The 22129-nt window shown below is 35.8% G+C and overlaps 1 protein-coding gene and 1 long non-coding RNA gene across 2 annotated transcripts in view; one reads left to right on the top strand and one right to left on the bottom strand.

Moving 5' to 3' along the window:
* The window catches only part of LOC128018116 (transmembrane protein 132C-like), a 193961-nt gene that overhangs the window by 100754 nt on the left and 71078 nt on the right, over window positions 1–22129 (top strand). The window lies entirely within an intron of this gene.
* On the bottom strand, window positions 1094–3588 carry LOC128018400 (uncharacterized). The gene is made up of 3 exons (XR_008184867.1): window positions 2932–3588; window positions 1682–1974; window positions 1094–1251 (listed from the first exon to the last, which is right to left on the bottom strand). It is a non-coding gene; the product is annotated as an uncharacterized LOC128018400 (long non-coding RNA).

Raw genomic sequence — 22129 nt, 5'->3', positions numbered from 1 at the left:
AAAACACACTTCTTTTGTGACTTTTCGCGACGCTCTCGCTCTGATCAGTGAATCGCTCTGATCAGTGAAATGTCTGTGCTCAGCCTCGCTATACGGGAGCGCGCGCTCTTCCGGCAGAAGTGCCTTAGGACACATATAAGGAAATTCCGCTCCATCTAACGTCACACAGAGTCATACTTGAAAAAAACTTTCCGAAACTTGTGACAAACCGGAAGTAGTATTTTGGGAACAAAAATACTCCTTCAAACGTACAACTTAATTTTTGAAACTTTGTCCATGTTTAGCATGGGACTCCAACTTTTTAACAGTGTAAAAAACTCAGTATGCATGAAATAGCATTTCACCCCCCTTTTAAAATATATTTGTGCAAATTCTTTACTTTTCGCAAAGTAAATCTTATTTAATTTTTTTCAGAGTTGAGCGCTTGCATACAATTTTTTATAATTCATAGAAATGGAAAATGCTTCTTTTCTCTTTTTTTTCTCATTGTTTCCACACTATTAGTATGACCAGTACTTAATTTGTAAATTGCTAGGTCCCGGAATAAAGTGGGGTGACCGGTTAGAGGACAGAGAGGTAACGGTGCATTTGAGCAACATTAGTGGACCAACTAAACTGATTAATAGTGTGCATGTACTCAAAAAAAAAAAAAATTCATGGTTTTAATAAAATCATTATATTATTTCAACCTCAAAATTTTTTTGTGTGTTTGGATAGTTTTTGTGTAACCTGGGACTGAACAGTCGCAACAACATAGGGGTTGTAATGAGTGCGGACTGTATCCTCTTCAGGGTAGTTCTCAGTGCCACTGACGACTTTTTTTGGGGTCAAATATAGGTTTGTGGATTTTATTTATAAAACCGTTTCTTTGCTGTAAATTATTTTATTTTATTCAATGCAAACTACAGGGACGCAACGTTAGTAACCAAAATGAGTCACACCAGTCTTTTTCAACTGACTACTTTTAAATGTTGATTTTTTTTTTGTTAAACAAATTTAAATGTGAGAAACATTTTATGTGTTTAAACGGTGAAATAAGTTGTATTAAGAACTGTATTTAATGAAAATGTATGTGTAACTTCACTTGCCTAGATGAAGTCCCATTTGAAGTCCATTCGATTTTTTTGTAGAGTGGCAACCTTTGGATTGACTGTAGTGGACTTCTTATTCACCACCTTCCCCATCTTCTTGGAGACTACCTTGCCTCGGCAGGTCTTTGAGCCTCTTTCTGGGTTTATTCCATAGAATCATCTAAGGAAAGTTGCATTACACATTACCGAAGTGTATAATAACCATTTTTCCAAATTCTGATTAATTAATTTGGTTTAGAATTTAGATGAATTTTGTAAAACTTTATAATAAGTATAAAGTAATAAAGCACTTATAAATCATTTGCAAACGATCTATATATATATTCTGACTCGTTTGGATTTAATGTGGATCTACATTGCCTTTCTCCTATTTTCTCCGTGTCTGGCATGCGAATAAAACCACATTTGACAGTGTTTCAGATGATGAACTGAAAAAACTGAAATGGAAGAACACAAGTAGAACACAGGAGAAAGGTTGAGGTAACTAGTTTGCAAATAATTTATTACTTTACTACTGTATACTTATTATAAAGTGTTACCACAGATTCTAAGAGAGTGATAAAAACATACTCAAAAAGGAAAACACTTACCTTTGAAAAAATTCTAACGTGCAACAAGCCGCCTCTTGATACTGCAGGTTGAAGATGTAGTACACAGCAAACACTGTTGCAACTGCAGTCAAAAATGTTGACTGGACACTCACAAAAAAAAAAGAAGCAATTTTAACAATTGTGCACAACAGCAAGGTTAACAATTTTATATCTCAGCCATCAGTAAATGTTTCTTCTTCATCATGTGCAATGACACACTAACCCAGCAAAATCAGATGAGGATTGGCAGGTAGATTGAGTGTCTTCTCAACCTCAGATGCAGATGCTGCAACCTGTAGAGAACACACAATACACAGTCCATCTTCATGTTCCTGGAAGTGGGACATTAACTTTAGAACCATATCTTTGTTCTCATCCTGGGACATCCTCCAACATTTCATTAAAAACACTTAAAAATATTCTGTCTACTGCTCTCTCCTCTTCCTCTCTCTCACACACACACTCCCTCTCTCTCTCTCTCTCTCTCTCACACACACACACACACTCTCTCTTTCTCTCTCTCACACACACACACACTCTCTCTCTCTCTCTCTCTCTCACACACACACACACACACACACACACTCTCTCTCACACACACACACACACACACTCTCTCTCTCTCTCTCTCTCTCTCTCACACACACACACACACACACACTCTCTCTCTCTCTCTCACACACACACACACACACACACACACTCTCTCACACACACAAAACTGTATTTGAGGCTGAGGAACAAGTTAGAATGTAAGTGAATGAAGTAACGTTTCCTCTGTGATATAACGTTAGAGATTTGTGCCAATAAATCCAGTGCAAAATTAAAATTAAAATGTGCTCACATACAAAGCCTACTTTATTAACAATAAGTTAGAATATATTTAGATTATTACACTCTAACTAGTTTTAGATACGACTTATATTGAAAGACTAATGTGTCACTCCGAAAAAAACAAACGTTTCTCACCATAACGTTAAAACGCTACTCTTTCCATCTATCCAGTCAAGTGCTCATGCAAAAGGCGATGAGTTTATGCTTCCTAAGTAAATTAAGTTTACAGGCCTATTTTCGATTTCCCAATATATAAGGATAGTATATAAGTTACCAACTTTATACGCACCTAACTTAGCAACATTAATGCAAATAAAACAAATCCTCCATTTTAAACTGCACTGGTTTTCGCCAATGTAAAATGTAAATATAATTGTGTAAGTAAGTGTTTCAGAAAATCAGGAAAACGCACTTACTTCATATCCTCGTTATCTGCAATCTGTAATCGAGATTATATTTGAGATAATATCCGTTTTATTCACTGAGACTGATGATGCTTTTCTCTGGTATCAGACGCTAACCGTTGCTCCCCTCCCCCACCGATCACGTGCTCATCTTCTACCGTTGCCGAATATGTTCAATTCATATCCAATGAAATAATCAGCGAACGCAAGTATTTTATATTTAACTATTTACAAGGTTTTTTTTTTTTACAGGATTTTACACCAGGAAAGAAAAAAAAAACAATGCAAATCCTTCACAAACACACATACACACTTAACTTTCAGGAGAAATTTGTAAAAATTGCATAGATGCTAGTTCACTGTCTTGGCAAGATTTGTCAAAGGTAAATTAAAATATTGTGCCCACATTAAAAAAAACGCTGCAGTTTAAGATAAAAATGTATTCAGACTTTGATCTGCTTACCTGTAAATGAGCCTCAACTTGAGATGAAATCCATAAAACTTTGACTGAAACCATGCTCCTCCATGCCTCAGCTAGCCTTTGGTTCCCCCTCTCCCACCAATCACGTGTGCATTTACGGTAAGACACCGTAATTTTAGAAAACAGTTCAGTACTGTATATTTACGCTGTTAATATGCTGTAAATTTACAGAAATTTTTTACAGTGTAGGTCTTTTGGGACATCCAGAGCTCTAATCTCTCCAGCTGGCTCAGGCATCCTTTAAGACAAAAGGAGCACCACTGACCTTACTGTGTATGATCCATTTCCCTCTTTCATCTGGCTCCTTTTTCACTTTCTCTTATTGCTTGAGCTATTCCCTCTGCCGGTTTCTTATGTTTCTTTCTACTCTTTTATTCTCTGTTTAATTCCAACACATTTTATAGATATCCAGCGGCTAATTTTCTAAACAGTTGCTACACCTGTGTCTTATTCATTAACCACCCACAATGCAGTTTAACCAGATGCTCTTTGCACTGGTGTAGTGCTGCACTGTGGGTATTTAAATCAAGTCATTGCCTTTTCAGCGCAAACACATTTAAAAGAGAGTTTCTATTGATCACTGCGACAGTAATCAATCAAATGAAAATCAAATGATGGAGAAGAGCATTAACTGGCAATGTTTATCCAGATGCACACTGTAGCTAAGCAATCATTAGCCATATAATTCCATTGAGATATATTATTACAATTTAAAAGAACCTTTTTATAATTTAATATATTTTCAAATGTAATTTACTACATTTATTTGTTAATGTAATTTAAAATGTATATAAATGCAAATCTGAATTATTCCAGTATTCAGTGTCACATAATACTTCAGAAATTTTTTTTAATGTTCTGATATGAATTTTAATCTATTGATTTTGTTCACAATGTAAATGTATATGTTTATATATATATATATATATATATATATATATATATATATATATATATATATATATATAAATGTTTTGTATGTTATGGTCAGTAAATTACCATAAAAGCGTAATGTATGAAATATGATACATTAACCTAAAACTCCATTCCCACTTACAAAATTGGGATTTACGATGTGCAAACTCCATTGTGATCATTTTTGTATCATTTCCTTTAGTGAATCGTGCTCTAAACCGACACAGACAGCATTTCCAAGTAAATGATGCTATCAGCTGAGACAATTCATTTATAGTGAATTTGCCCTGTTGTTATTCTCCCATTCAGTTTTCCTCACTTCTCTTTCTCATTACTCCAGTGTTGGATCGTTTCCATCACCATGCCGAACCTGTCATCTAGTTTCTGCTTTCTTCAATATTTCTTGCATTTTTTCATTCTCTTCATCACTGACGGAGGGACGTCAGTGGTCCTGGTGTGGATGGATGATGGAGCAGGTTGATCCGCTTCCACCTCTATTTCTTTATTACATTCTCATGTTCTTTTCTCAGTGGGGGAAATTTGATTAGGCGTGCTATTACCTTCGGTGGGCACCTTTCACCCTGCCATTTATGAAAGGTGTTACTGGAGAATAAGGGCTACTGTCAGGCAGACAAAGACAGAGATAGAAATAGTGGGAAGAAACGAGATTGCTTCACGTATACAGAGACAAAAGGAATGGGTGACAGGAGGAAAAGGAAGAAAGAAGGGATGTGGTGGTGTGTTTGTGTATAGTCAGCCGTTTTTGCTGCTCTACAGGGTGTAGCATGCCATGTACATTTGTTGAATCTGTCTGTTGCTCTGGCAGCTTTTGTTTGTTCGAGGAAGGTCAGAGCAATTTGGAGTTATGAACAAGAGTTCACTATCTCTTTTAGCAGTGCAGATTGCCAGGGGCATCCTGCAGACACATGAAGCCTCATGCACACGTACTGAAGACAGAGTTTGACTTTGGTCAAGCTGAATCAGAAGCAGCATGTGTGGCACAAAATGCTGGATTTACACAGGCTTTTGAAGCTCAGAGATGGTGTAAACACCTTATACATGAATCAGGATTGTCGGACATAAGATACGTCCCACAAGAATACATAACATATTTGAATAGATGTCATATTAATATTTGTCTACAGCATATTATCCTGCACATTTTATTTTATTTTATAAGTATTTTATTTATTCTTATTTTTTTTATCTTATTTTTTCCATATTTATATATAATGTATCTCAAATGAGATTGTTAAACTCCAGCTTACGTTTAACAATGTTTTCAATTATTTTTCTGCAGTGCAGTGTAGTGTGTGTGTGTGTGTGTGTGTGTGTGTCTGAATGGTTGCCAGGTTGTGAAGATAAAGTAAAACACTATGCAGAAAATGTTGCAGAAAAAGCTCTTGACATCTAACAATCCCAAGCATGAAAATTTTTAGAGGTCTGTATTTTTACTCCTTTATTTTAATTAAACACAGACATTTTGAAAATGTAGAGGTTTCACTTTTTTAAACAACATTTTAATCTTGTATTTTTTATTTGTATATAATCACAGTTTGTCTTCCTACCTCATGTTATTTCACCACAAAAGTTGTGCAGGAGACTACAAAACTTTTTATAAAAGAAACTAAAAGTTTTCTGAGGGAACACAAAGTTTTGTGAGTTTATACAAATAACTGTTCTCTCTTTTTCCCAGTGCACTGAACAGACAGGTGTTTTTTGGTTTGTTTGTTTTTTTTTTGCATTCAAGCAGGCATTTTAAGGTAACACTGCCACAGTGAATCTGCCACAGACAATGTCAAGTTAATCAAGTGAAATGACTGACTTAATGTTCCAAAGAACGGTCCATTGTATTCTGAGGTCTGCTCACCTCACTTACTTTGACTATATCACACAAGTCAGATGAACTTCTCTAATGGGGCTTTTTTGCCATTTTGACTAAAGGAAAAAGTCATGTGGGAATAACATAAGACTAATTGAATCATGACAAGATTTCTTTCTTTCTTTCTTTTTATTTTGGTGAACTATCCATTTATGATTCTTTTTGTAATTTCTTTCATATCGACAAAGAACTTGATACACGAGTTGTTCCGTGTAAAAGTTTCCATGTTGGAGTGTTTTTTTGTTTTTGTTTTTTTGCAAGAAAAACAGACTGGGGCACAAATACAAGACAGAAGGTCCTTTATGAGTTATATTAATATGTAAGAAAACTACAAGACGTCACACATGCATAAAATGTCAGGTCAGTTATTTTACTCTGTGTCCCTAAGACGAATTTAAGGGGTCATGATATGAGAAACCAAATTTCCCTTGATATTTTGACAAAGAAGTGGTCATTGTAAACTACATCCTGCAAGTTTCATAACTTAAAATGTCCTCATCATCAATAATAAAACAAAAGCATTTATGTAATAACCCTCAGTAAAAGGCCTGTTTTGAATCAGAGGGACAAGGTGACATCACTTGGGCGCAGTCTTTTGCATAAGACAACTATGTCTATTTTTGTATCATCGCATTTCTGTCATGCCCACAGGTGTTCAGTCGACAATAAGATATTGTGATGGCAGGCAGACGACGTGCCGTTCCTGGCTGGGGAAAAACAACATGTTTGTAGACATTGCTGAAGGATCCCAACCTCAGAGAAAAATGTATTCAGGTTATTTTAAGCGAACGTCCCAGTCACCTCAATACTAATTTATGCATGTGTTCAGTACATTTCACCATTGACTGTTTTGAGAACGAATCCCAGGATGATGCTTTGCCAAAATACTTTTGCTCAAAGATCAGGACAACTGACCCAACAATGACGTTGCAAACTTTAAGCAACTTATGTCACGTAAAACCTATTTTTTTGAGTACAGTAATGGTGGTAATAATGGTAATGGATGCTAGTCAATCATAAAATATGGAGGTTAAACTGGCCTCTTAAAAGGAAAACACCCCAAAATCAACTTTTCCAGTCAGAGAATAAGAAACAGGGTGGAAAAAGGTCATAAATCACTCAAATTTGTGTGTTTTTCATCCCCAAAACTTTTGTATTATTATAATTACACCTCAGGGAACATAATAAAAGAAAAATAATGAAAATAAATAAGTAAAACATTGCGAGACCCCTTCAATAAGTTGCGGAGGAGACGTCTTGTTTCATTAAGCTCCCAGCTCCAATCGTGAAATGAAACTATTTTCATCAACTGACTCGGCTTCTCATCTGTCTCCATCAGCTCTCCGTGGTTATTAGTGCTGTAATGTTCAGATAATTCACAGCGGACGGTCAAGAGACACAGACCTGTGATGGCATGCTGGCCTATTTCAGAGCTGCCGAAGAGCGCCACAGGGCATGATTACAGCAATCACGCTGCATTACAGTCAAATGAAAAGAGCACATGGGATGGCCATATAAACCAGAAGCAGCCACAGGACAAAGAGTGGAGCTGTCATCTTCTTTAGGTAGTTGTATCATTCATGATCAAGGCTGTGAGATTGGTTCACAGTTATAATCTGGGTTATTTTAGTGTCTTTGAGATATTGTTATAATTTACGAAAAATCTACAATTTTCATAGTCACGAAAATAAAGAAAACCCTTTGAATGAGAAGGTTTGTCCAAACTTTTGGTCTGTACTGTACATATATATATATATATATATATATAAATATATATATATATATATATATATATATTGCTTGAGTCTTGCTAATAGTATTCTAAGATCATGTATTTATGAATGTGACCTTGAGGGCATCTTATGTATATTAGATATACTGTATATTGTATTAGATTGTATATACGTTATTATTAAGTTTGTAATAAAAGGTTTGCATTTATTTAGTCAAAAATAAAAACGGTACAATTGTGAAATGTAAATATTACAATTTAAAATAGTGGTTTTCTGTCTGAATATATTTTCAAATGTATTTTTTTTTTCTGTGATCATTACACCATGTCAGTGTCACACAATCCTTCAGAAATCATTCAGCATTTATTATTTTTATAAGTTTTGTTTGATGTGCTACTTCAGCTTTGTAAATCACTGTCACTTTTGATCAGTTTAATCAATGAATCGTTGTTGAATAAAATTGTCAATTTCTATTAAAACATGCAAACAAACAAAAAAACCAACTCCCAACTCTCACCAACTCCCAATCTTTTGAACGGTAGTATATAAATGAAAAGGAGAAATTGGTTTGATATGGCAAAGTGAACAAGAAAGATCAAAAATGTCACTTCATGTCAAAAAGGTTTTAGAGCCCTGTTTTCGAGGACTGTTGACACTTCACACAACAACAACATAATAGTTCACACTTCAACAGGCAGAATTGGCCATCAGAACTGTGAGAATGCGTGCACACACACACACACCGCCACCACACTCTTAACAGGCTCTCCACATTCTAGTCCATTTCTCCAGGAGAACAGCCGCACCTGAACTGCAGCAGAGCTGATGTAAATTGTATCTGACAAAGCCAGTACCGAGGGAAGCCATTTCTAGGACCTATCTTACTTTTGCTTTCCTCTCCCTAACTTTACTGCTCTCTATCTTTCTCTTTCTTTCTCTCTTCATTCTCCTCCAGCTCTGAACCACCTGTTGCTCCCCTGTAACGGCTTCCCATTTTCAGGGCTGTGCCTGTCTTCAATGAGATTGCTATATCCACAGGTCCCAGATAAAGTAAATTGCCTTTGTCTTCTTTTGAATGCGTGGCATAAGAAACCCTGGAGGGAAATATGATCAGAAATGAGCAGCGAAAGCAACACATGCAGATATGCAAACACACACACACACACACACACACACACACGGAGAGACCGCAGACTACTATGCATGCAAGCGTACCTGCATCATGCTGGGTCCATTTTAATCAGCAGTTCATTTCGATGCCACACTGATAATACAGCTCACAGCAGGCACAAACAAACACACACGCAGGTGTTTTAAACATATTTGATTGAAAAAGTGGATCAGTAATAATGAAGATGGGGTGGAAGTTCTTTGTCTAATATGTTGTTTGGATTCCCATGAATTTTGGAACTTTCTGGTCCATAGTAAATAAACCACAATATGTGCTCATGCTTTCAAATGAGGGACTTTTTTCATTATGCATCATTAGTAGCATGCAGTGGTAAGTCATTTGTTTTAAAATAACTGTTATTCTTCAATTAAAGTAACCTTTCTGTCTCCTTAGATGTTTGAGAGAAACATTTTCTTTACAACTATATTGTCTCCTTAAAATATTAGCTCACCCAGAAATGAAAATGATGGTCAAAGTCAGGTTTTTCATTAAGTAATACATTCATTTTCAGTTTATTTTTCAACAAACCCTGTCCTATACCAACAAAAACACCTGGATGTATATGACACGTGTCAATTGGGACAATTCTGGGATACTTTTGCAACCTTTTTTGATGCTAACTATTCACTGCCATTTCATTTTCATTTTGTGCTCTGACAAAGAAAGAATGACATAGACATTTGGTATTAAAACAACACAAGTGTGAGTAAATGAGAACTTCATTTTCATTTTTGAGTGAAGCATGTACACAGTGGTGTAAATTAAGGGAACCTTTTCTGTTCCCAAAAATACTTTTAAAAAGCGACACCAAATGCATTGCATTGCATTACTGTATTCTACATTTCCACAATATTTGTATTTCTTATGCAGATGCGACTACCATATTTAAAAATAATAACTGAATATATTTATAAACCTATTCTTCTCTCAATCTTATCGTTTGCTGCCCATTATACTAAGGTTGCTCTAAAAAATGTCTTCACCATGTCCGCACCCAAAGAACCAAACACACACACACATCCCTCACAAATATCCTATTACTTTTTCTGTAATACTGATGTATTTAGACTCTGTTGATTTTGAGCGGATGCAGATTGTGATTAATGCCCGCTAATGGAGCAGGCTACCTCGCAGGAAGAATATGTAAATGTCTGTCACCAAGTTCACTTTCTTTAATTAGTCCAAAGATTTCATGACCGAATGCCTCCAATTACAAATCAATGTCTCATTTCTGTGGCAAGCCTCCCGGGTACAACTTGTGCGAATATCTTCGGTTGTTCCTCTGTGTGTGTCTGAGCGCATATCTGCATATCTTAAAACATCAAAGTCTTTTCTATTCTCTTTCTGAGCTCGATCAGTCAAAAAAAAAAAAAAAAAAGATGCATTTACCCTTCTTTACATACTAATAGTTGCTGTGTGTGTTTATTTGATTGAAAATGTCAGAAGATGTTCTTCTTACAGCTGACAAACAACCCTATGTGTGTGTATAATTAAATCAGTAGTAATTTGAAGGGAAACTCATTAGCGTACAAAGCAGGAGAAAGTAAAAGTGCTTCGCACACACTAACCTTCACAGACCAAGGGCTTTTGAGGGAGACCAAAGAATGAAAACGCTATAGGAAGAGTGACACTATAATGAAGCACTGATTGTAAACTAGTGCTAAAACTAAACTAAGTGATCTAACTAGCCTGCTCTAGTTGTCCCTCGGGTATTTTCAGCAGTGTTTAGGTGTCTGTTGTTCACACTGAGCTTGAACAAACTGGCAGCTTTACAGGCCTCATGTGTGATTACTACAAGCTTGTAAACAAGACTGAATCAGCTTGTCTAATCTCAGGTCTTGCTGTTCATTGGGCTTTCAGACTTGTTAATACTTTATTTGAATCATCCCTTGTGTCCTCTCAGTAGCCTGTTGCATTGATTCGGTTACAAGCTGGAGCATGAACAGCGGTTATCGCCACAGAGAGTTGTGGAGACGCTGTTTGTTTGTCCATGATTTAATGAACTCACATATAGTTAATAATCTTCTTCTTTTTATAATGTCTTTAGATTCAATTAAAAAGGGTAAACATATTAGTGGTAACACTTTACATTAAGGTTCCAGTAGTTAATGTTAGTCCATGAAAATACAGTCGTTTATTGTTAATTCATGTTAATTCACAGTGCATTTACTAATGTTAGCAAGCAAATGTTTAGAGAATGTTTAGAGTTCCAAGAATGCAACATTGAGTACATCCAGTGTCCTTCTCTCTTGTGAGTCAAACTATATGTGCTTTGTACAGGCTTGAAGACAAAAAAAGAGGATGACGTATTGTACAGGTGCTCTTTTTTGCCCGCAGTCGCTCATTTGCTTACGTCATAGGCTTCCGCCTGCCAATGTCAAGTTCATTGTCAATTTTTCATTCATGCTTCAGACACTGGTCACGCTGACAGCGTTCCCCTAGTGCCCTCCAGAGGACGCAGCATGGAGTTCCCTCACGAAAGGGAACTAAAGTAGTTAACTAATTAGCTTTATTGTAAAGTGTAACCATTTTCGTTTTTATGTACAAAAGAGCTAAAATTTATATTTTGTTACACAAAGAATGTTTGTATTTTTTTCAAATACAAACATCTAACCATTCTTAAATCAAGACATAATAATGTTTTTATGTAATATATACACACACACACACACACACACCCACACACCCACCCACACACACACACACACACATATATATATATATATATATATATATATATATATATATATATATATATATATATATATATATATATATATATATATATATATATATATATATCAAAATGTAGTGAATTTATGCTTATGAGAACAAGAACAACAAAAGTGCCAATGGATAAAAAAAAAGCTAAAATATTATTATTTTTTAAAACTTGATATCAAAACTTAATTCGTAAACAAGAATTAATATCTTATGGCAGTTTGCTTCTCAAATAAATTTACACTATCATTCATAAGTTTGTAAGATCATAAAATAATAGTTTTATTTAGTAAGAAAACATTCAATTGATCAAAAAAGGCAGTATATTTTTATGATGCTATAATGGTACACTTAGAGGTGGCTTAGAATGTTGTGGAAAAGTTAATTTATTTCAGTAATTGAACTCAAATTGTGAAACTTGTTTGTTAAATAAATTCAGTGCATACAGACTGAAGTTTAAGTCTTTTGGTTCTTATATTCAAGGCATCAAGAGCCACCACACAGAGACGTGTCAAGAAATTTGGCTACAATTGTTCTTTTCCTCTTGTTTAGCCACTCCTGTACCATAGTCAATGTCAGAGGCATCTTCCCTGGGCTAAGGAGAAGAACTGTGCTGTTTCCATTGGTCCAAAGTCCTTTTTGCAAACTCAACAGACCTGAACCACATAGAGAATCTATGGGTATTGTCAAGAAGAAAATGAGAAGAAAGAGACCAAAAAATGCAGATGAGCTGAAGGCCACTGTCAAAGAAACCTGGGCTTCCAGACCACCTTAGCAGAGCCACAAACTGATCACATCCATGCCATGCTGAATTGAAACTAATGAAAGCAAAAGATGCTCAGGACAGTTGACGGGCCACTGCTGCGCGTCGTCACAAAAGCTTATCTTTTTCACATCTTTAAGCCTTACCGCTTGTCGTTTTAAACATTAAAGCATCCAAACACAAGACGTGGAGAAGCTGAGCAGAGTAACGTTAGCTGGTTACTCGCACGCTGTGTTCGGTGTGGAGAGAGAGAGAGAGCTGCGTATCACGGACAGCAACACTGAACTGAGCTCTCTTCTGCAAAGTTCTCCTGAACGAACAAATACAAATTGCAGTTTGAACAAACAAAAAGATGTGGAAAAGCCAAATTCAGTACTCGCGGTGTTCTGGTGTTCAGGGCTAACACAGAGAAAGGCGTCTCAAAACACTTGAACATCAAATTTGGTTATTTTTGCTCTTGTGCCGACAAATACATACAAAAGATGTCAAAATATCTACCTTGGAAATTATGCTCGAAAAAACTGTCAGTTATTTCTTAAGTGAAAGTAAACAGTTGAGGAAAAAAATGGGATGTGTATTATATTGGATGCATTCATGGTCTCTTAAAGTGACCGCGTCTAATTTAGCTGCTGGCTGCTGTATGTTAATCCAAGAAAATGAAAATGAAAATCACTCACTGCTCTTGACTGAATATCTTTGTAGTTTTAACAGTCAAACCAAAAATTATTCAGACACCAGATATAATTTTTGATATATATAGCAAAACTGTAATAATGTGAGAAATGTTGAAGGTGTCTGAATAAATGTATATTTCATTTTTACATTGAAGACTATCCAATGCTATTATTTGGTTTTAAAAAATTAATCTATGCCCACCACTAGTATAAATGTATTAAATATTTACTAATTATTCTATTTAAAATTGTTTAATAATTTCTCTATCCGATGCCAATTTCATTTGGATTAAGATGAATTGCATATTTTTTTTTCTAATTGAGGGGTTTACATGTCAGCTTGTCATTCTGGTTATCACACAGATTATAGAAGGATTATTGTGCTGCATTTAAACATCTGCTTATGTGAGGTTAATGTCTGGAGACTTATCCATACTGCAATGCAATATTTGGGATAATAAGATCAGGCGACAGTAGCTGACTGATAGAATATTATCTCATTTATTGCACTGCTGCTTACCAAAATAACAAAATAAATTGAATTGATTTGAGTTAATATTATAAGATTGCTATGAGATGAATTCAGAGCAATATGAGAAATATGGAACGTATGTCCTATAATTATGAACTACAATGTGAATAATATGGAGAAGAACTATGAGATTGTTTGTCAGTTGTACAAACATTGTATATAATACAATCTTCATCTTTTTTTACACATTCATAACGAGCCATTCAGTAACTGTGTTGTTTTTTGATCACTATATCCTGTTTCAGGAGCTTTTGTTTCTATTGGTAGTCTCTGAATCAAATAAATATACATTCACATAAAATTAAACTCAACACTGTTTCAGTCTCAGTCGCTCATGACACCACAAATTGACAATTCTTAATGAAAATTAATGACTTCTGGCCTTTCAGTTTGTTCTCTGAGAACGTCGGCTTACTTTTAAGCCACTGTTTTTTTGCCTACACGGTGACTTAAGCCTTGATTGAAGTTCATTGATTTCAGCCCAGAAAAAACAAAACCTCATGATTATTCTGTTATTCAGGTGTACTGTTTTCTTGCTCACCTACTCATTCTGTATGCTCACACAGTGCTGACTATGCTGCGGGCTAAATTTAAACGTATTTGTGGAATGATGCATGCACAGCCATTAGACAATCAATGAAAAAAAAAAAATTCATATAATATTTTTTCATGACAGGGGGTCCCTTAACTCGTATAGAGGGTCTGGCACCCACATCAATGTGAACATTCTTTATTATGTATTTATTTATTTATTGCTGGAGGCCTGCTTTAATGCAGTAATATCACAAAGTTAATTGCTCAAGGAAAAATATGTAACTTCTGTGAATAACAGTGACTTGAATGAAATATTCAGTGTATAAACTTACCCAGAACATTCCACCACTTGCATTTAATTCCCTAATCGTTCACTAACCACACGATGTATAGTGAATAGCACAGGCTTTTTGAACTGAAAGTCACACACAAGATTGCCACAACTGTTTAGCCTTCTTTATTAGCAGAGCGCTCCATAATCATGGGAGGTGTGTGACTTAGGGTTAACAATGAGACAACATGCACACTCCCACATGATTTCAAGACACACCAAGGTCATCTTAGTCCGTTTCTATAACTATCATTACTGTCTGTAATAAAGAGAACTGTAATCTGTCAATGTGATGAAGACACAGATGAACAAACCTTCCCGACAAATCTTTGCCAAGGCAAATTCAGTCTGATTGGTTACCTTGCTGGTAACTGAGAATGCAGCATCTAATTGGCTATTATTACTGGATAAATTACATGTTCAGCTGCACTGTTCTTTCTTCATAGTTTATCCCCTCCTGAAATGGGCCGCCCGCTCAAACAGAGGCCTGAAACCACCCAATCTCCGGTTTATTTGACAGGGCGATAGTTAACTTTCCCCTGCTATTCACATTCTGCTTTTAGTTCTTCTCTCTCTGTTCTTGTCACTCTTTTCTCATCTGTGCTGGAGCCATTGATTTGATGCTCAGGAGGACCCCAGTCAATGAGGCCTTGTGTATGTTCTCTCGACACTGTTGCCATGCCAACGGAGGTTGAATTTTGACGCGATCTGTTGTTTCTCTCTCTCTCTTTCTTTGTCTTTTTCTTAACGCAACTGTTTCCTTTATTTCTGCTCCACATCTTGATTTACTTCTACTGTAATCCCTCAGCTATCATGTAATTTTCTTTTCTGTCTCTCTTTTATGAAATTGAGAGGCAAATGTTGTCTGCTATGTTTGAGAAACAAAGGTGTCTTCCTCAAGGGGGTGCTTTTGTTTTTTGTGTTTTTTGATAGTTGATTGAATCTTAAGACTTAGTTTTTAAGTTTTAAGAGTATTAGTAAGTAAGAAGTAAATAGTATGAAGTAAAAAGTTCTCAAGCTTGTTGAAGGCAAGTAAAACGCCAGAACAAAGAAACATATGACAAGCATTAGAGCACAAATACAACAGAAAAAAAAAGATACAAGTGAACCAGTGGTGTAGTGTCTGGGAAAGCAGGGTATACAGGTGCATATGGGCCCGGGCAGTTTGGGGGCCCACCTAGCTGGGGGAACTTAATTGAAACGAGGGTAAGAATAGAGCCCTGCATGGACCCGGCCTTGTCCAACAGCTTATGTGAATTCCCGGCCCAAGTCCGACTGGATGAAGTGTCTTTTTTTTCTCTCTTTCACATTACACAGCTAGTTTTAATGACAAAGTGATTATATTTCTTTTTGTTTCTTTATTAGGTTAATTTAGATATGTATTCAAGTTAAATAAAAAGTAAAAAAAAAAAAAAAGTAAAATTTAAGTATTTTTGTTTTTTAAAAGAATGACCAAGTTGCAGCAGCATTAAGTTTGATTAATTTAGCCTTCTCAAACCAACACGAATTGCCTAAAATAAACAGATGCAACAGACTTTTTTTTTTTTTTTTTATAACGGTGGAAACTTACAAATATGTTCATAAAGATAATGGGATCATTCTGAACTGTAAAGGGCACTTTACTTGGCACTTTACAGACATGATAAATATATCGATAGAATGCTTTAAATTATTATTTTTAAACTAAAATAACAATTTTTGCATATGGGCCCAGGGCTGCTAAATCTTTACCATTGTTTGGCATATTCTTGCTGGCAAAATCGTATTATTTATTTATTTATTTTTTTTATTTTTTTATTGAAAATATGCATCAGGGCACAATATTTTCCCACGGGCTCAAGTTGGTTATGTGGATCTGCTGCTTTGTTTGAAAGTGACTTCTGTGTGAGCTGTGCTTCATACGTGCATAACTACACTATTTACTAAAGACATCGGACCTTGATGGCTGCAGAATTCTACTAATGTGACCACAACTTAACCATCTTCCATTTAACATGTCTGGAGCCTCCTCCTGGCTATCCCTCTCCCTCTATTACACAATATAATGCCTTTCACACACACACACACACACACACACACATATATATATATATATATATAGAGAGAGAGAGAGAGAGAGAGAGAGAGAGAGATCTGATACATAATGCTTTTGACAGACTTTTCCTTGCAAAAGCAGTGTTTTTAGAGATTTGGAAAGGACATACCATCCTGTATGACTAACTCAAGGCTTTGTGTTATACCAAGTGAAGTAATAGAACATAGCAGTTGTGTTCCAGAAGCCAAAATCACATTTGTGTTCTCCAAAGAGAAATATATTTTTAATCACAATGTATAAATCTTTTAAAACAGACTTTCCAGGAGCTTTCAGATTGTCAAGTGATGATATATTCTTCTGGAGATGTCACGTTTGTGTGATCTCTTAAAAATAGCTATGGGTAATACATTACCCATAATCCTGTAGAAGATCTGCCAATTAGAGAAGTCCCTGTTACCAAGGAAATGAAATTACTTCAAAAGAACTTAGCAGTGACCACCCACCCCCATCAAGTATGACATAATATATATTTATTAATATTTTGAATTGGCTTTTTCAGGGTTTTTTTTACACAGTAATTGTAATTTTTTATTTCAGCTAAAAATAATCAACTTCATGTTTTTAGTTTCAGTTAAAAACCATGCTTAATCTACTCTTATGCATGTATTATGAATATTTAGCATTGCACTACACATTTTTTTATACTTTTAATCAACAGTAATAAATGAGGTATGCATAATTTGGTATTTCCATATTGTACCATTATTTATTAAATCAGTTATATGATTTGTTATGCTTCGTGAGATCAGTATTTCACCTGCAGAAAAGAACACATCGTATTGTACCTTAGTCTTTATTTCAGATTTCAATCAAATCTAAGTTTTCTCTAAGAGCACATTACAATGTTCAGCACATTTATCGCAGCTGTTTAGTGAATATATTCCAACAGACAATGCCAAACTAAGGGCCTTTTATATCCAGATAAGTGCTTTGATTCTGTCTGCTTTACTTGACTCAGAAGCCTCTCAGTGAGTGTCTGCTGAATATGTGATGTGTGTATGAAGCTCATGCTTGCATACATGCATAATGATCTGATCATCAGGTTGTCTCTGAATGGTTTTTGTGAGCTTGAGGGGTGTTTCTGGAAAACGTGATCTCACTGTGATCTGCCAAAGCCCATGCGAGGACGGCTTTGGTTTGTGCCCTGGGCTCATTATGGTAGTATAATTAATAGTACTCAACTCACAATCAGTGTGCACAGCTAGAAAAGGTTCCATAATATATGAATCATTTAACAGAATCTGATTATTATTAATTCAAGCCTTTTATTTCATTTCTCCAACATATTCAGTAGCTACTTGGAGATTCTACTTTACGTGTCTTAGTAGAATACATAAAAAGGTGAGGGTTACTGTCTGTGTGAAAGGCACAAGGTTGAGTTTGATTTATGTAAAGCAAGTTTGTTTGTTATAAATATTTCTGAAGTCTGTAAGATAAAAAAATAACGTTTTTAAAAATAAGTATTTTACGCTCACCAATGTTGCATTTATTTAGTCAAAATGCATACTGTCCAAATACAGCTGTTTAATTTTTTTTTCATATATTTTACAATTGTGATTTATTCCTGTGATGCATAGCTTAATTTTCAGAATCCATTATGCCATGTCTTTTCAGTGTCACATATGATCCTTCAGAAAGCATTCTAATATGCTGATTTGCTGCTCAAGAAACACTTCTTATCGTTGTCAGAAAGTTGTGCTGCTTATTTTTTTAAGAAAACAGAAAAGTTAAAAAGTACAGCTTTTATGTGACACTCATTCAATCATTTTTTAAATGTTCTTTTGTCACTTGCTGAATAAAAATATTATTTTTAATAAGTCTAACTGAACCCAAACTTCTGCCTGTCAGTTCATCTATTGGTAATGTATTTCTTTTGGTTATATCCATAGCCTTAAAATATTTCCAGTTCCAAACAAATGTAGTTATGTGAAGCCTTGCGGTTTGAGTGCATTCTTGACGTTTTTACCGGACTCTTGGATCGCTGATCCATTTTCTCAGGAAACACAAAAAACTGCATTGCTTGATTGGTAAAGCAATTTCCGTCTCATTAAATAAAGGTTTACTGCATCATTCTTCCTTCTCTAAATTCATCCCGCTTCTTCCATCCCTTGAGAGAGGCAGACTCCCTAAATCTGTCCATCTATAACAATAGTTGAGCCAGCAGTGTTTGTGGTGAGGAACTAGAGGCTGAACGTGCTCTATCACACTGACATTTATCGCTATTATTTTCTCTTCCTTCCCTCTTTTATTCGACAAGGGCACACAGGGGTCCTACATCGGCCTCTTTGTCCTGTGTGCCCCTTTCAGCCTCATTCAAACTTTTTTCTGAATACTTAGCTCTCAGACCAGGTGAAATTGAAAGTCTCCAATGGGAATAGGCCACAGAAGTGCTCTCCAGCCTGTTTTCTCCTCTTCTTTCTCTCATTCCGTTTTTTGTTCTTTTTCTTTTTTTTTCTAGTGCTCTTCTTGGTCTATTTCTATCTTTGATTATTTCACTATTTTTCACTTTTCTTACCTTCTCAATACGGTCTCATCTCTGCCACTTCGATAAATGCATTTCATTTTTTTTTTTTTTTCATTTGTGCACATTCGAGACATAAATCAAGTCTTTCACGCTTTCTCTGAAATGTAGGCATTTTGTAAACTACACATAAAAGGAAAAGGCCACAAATGTACAGCTGATTTCTCTTTTCTTCATATTATTTCCTGATCCTGTAGCTTGCTTTCACATCTCATTTGTTTCTCATAGGCAATATTGTGATTAAATAAAGACCAACTGGAGAGGTTTTCTTAAAGCAATATTCCAGCCAGTATTGAACAATCTGAATTCAGTACAGTGATTCATAACATTGTCTTGTTTCTCGTCTCTCTGGATGCTATTGTGAGTTTTTCCCATTAGGAAGCACCTATGGCTATACTTGTTCTTGAAGAATAGCGTTGCCATTTCCATGCTACACTTCACAGATCAATGACTTCAGTTAACTTCAATTAATATTTCTCTGCCGTTTTCTATATGATGCACTTCTTTGCTCTTTTTATCTCCTTTTTTCAGTCGGGTCTCTCTCTCTTCCTCTGCATAGTGGCTGTTTGCCAGCTGAGTGCTCAGTCGTGGTGTGTCAGATGCTTGTATCCTGTTGCACTCTGTTGCCCTTAACTGCCCACCCCAGGGGTGCCATGGGAAGCCAGAGCGAGGACATGCTCCAGTCACTTTAGACGGAGTTCCCCCCTCACCTGTGAAATGAAATTCCTCTTGAATGCACCAGCAGAGCCTTAATAGTCTCACGCACACAGCAAACCCACTGCATTTGCCTATCCAAAAATACATTTAGTACATTAGATGCACAAACTGAATACTAAATAAGCCACATGCACAGGTGCACCACACACACAATGCTGGAGCTGTCTCACTTAGTTGTAGGTTTAGGCCACAAAGCCTTTGTAGTGGAATTGATTCTCTGCTTTGATGTATTATTATTGTCACAGCTAACCAAATTGCTGCCCCGCTTGAAAAGACAGAGCACAGAGGTAACAATACAAACCCCATCTTCTGTGCATGGGAGAGAAGCTTTCAAATAAATGCTCATAAACAAATACAGATCTGGAAGTCTGTTTCCACCTCAGAGTAAAATGGTGATTGTAGTACAGTAGTATGTCACTTCAATGACATTTACATGCACGCAAATTATTAATTAGTAATCAGATTGATGGCTCAATTGGACTGGACAGCTCTCATGTAATCAACTCAGTTGATCTGATTGAGCTCAATCTGAATAATATTTAGATCGAATTGAAAGTGGTGTTGTAGATTTGATATAGAGTCAGATTTACTAAGATAGCCAAATTATAGCTAGTGCGCAATCCCATAAATGTTCTGATGGGTATTGAAAGTTTTGTGGGTGATCTACTGACAATGTGCATAATAAAAAACACAGATGCAGCCAGATCATTTCCATAATGACCAACGCATCCCACAAAGAGCGGCACAAATTAGTGTACAGTGGCAAACAAGCACAGCCGAGGATAATCAGGTGTAGATTATCCACTAACAACACAGGTGTAAAATGGGTTAAGTCACGCTTGTCGGGGAATGTTAAATAATGGTGTAAATGCAAGTCAACTGACTACCGCAGACCTTACTAAATCATCTTGCATAATTCATTTAAATATTCTACTCCCACAAATTTCACAAAACCTTTGTCACTATTGAAACCACCTTGGTTGGAACTGTTGATAATGATGTCAAGCAGTTGGTGGAGTGATAACTTCTGCTAATTAATCAGTACAATGCTGTAAAGAACAAACATGGCATCTAAAGACTGCTTTGTTGTTTTTGTTCTCTGCATTTCTTTTGCGGGTTTTCTTACTCTGGGGTTCCCCTGTGGTACTAGAATAAGCACACATACTGTAAGCATACGTCAGAAGTTATGCTTTTATTCTCTTAAGAATCTAAAAGAGGTCAAATCTAATTTGCATATGCATGGAATGGTAGATTGCTCTATACATTAGTTTGTTTGTATTTCTCTAGAGTGTGACCTGTTTAAATCCACATGTCATACTAGCATATACTATGCTTCAAACCACATGTTGAACTTCACAATGGTGTTTGCGAATGATAGTAACTATAGATTCAGAAAACACTATGTCAGAAAATACAAGTTGCGACCATAGTTGACTAAAAATGTATCATATTCGCTGTAAAAGCTACAGTATTTACATATTTTCATATATATATATATATAGTGGGGATGGAAAGTTTGGGCACCCCTTGCAGAATCTGTGAAAATATGAGTAATTTTCAAAAAATAAGAGAGATCATACTATATGCATGTTATATTTTATTTAGTACTGTCCTGAGTAAGATATTGTGCATAAAAGATATTAACATTTATTCCACAAGACAAAAAAATTGCTGAAATTATTAAAATAACCCTACTCAAAAGTTTGGGAACCCTTGGTTCTTAGTACTGTGTTCTGTTACCTGATGATCCTCGACGGTCTTTCTGTTTTGTGATGGTTGTGCATGAGTCCCTTGTTTGTTCTGAACAGTTAAACTGAGCAGCGTTCTTCAGAAAAATCTTTAAGGTCCTGCAGATTCTTCAGTTTTCAAGTATCTTTGCATATTTGAACCCTTTCCAGCAGTGACTTCATGATTTTGAGATGCATCTTTTCAGACTGAGGACATTTGAGGGACTCAAACACAACTATTTAAAAAGATTCAAACATTCACTGATGCTCCAGAAGGAAACAAGATGCATTAAGAGCTGGGGGGTGAAAACTTTTGAACACGATGAAGATGGGCAAATTTGTCTTATTTTGTTGAAATATAATTTTTTTCCATTTAGTTCTGCCCTTCGTAAGCAACAGAAGATACTTGTATG

Source organism: Carassius gibelio, chromosome A8, assembly GCF_023724105.1.
Source record: "Carassius gibelio isolate Cgi1373 ecotype wild population from Czech Republic chromosome A8, carGib1.2-hapl.c, whole genome shotgun sequence".
In the NCBI taxonomy this organism is placed as follows: Eukaryota; Metazoa; Chordata; class Actinopteri; order Cypriniformes; family Cyprinidae; genus Carassius; species Carassius gibelio.
Note: the sequence above shows the minus strand (reverse complement) of the source record. Positions and strands in the feature narration are given on the sequence as shown.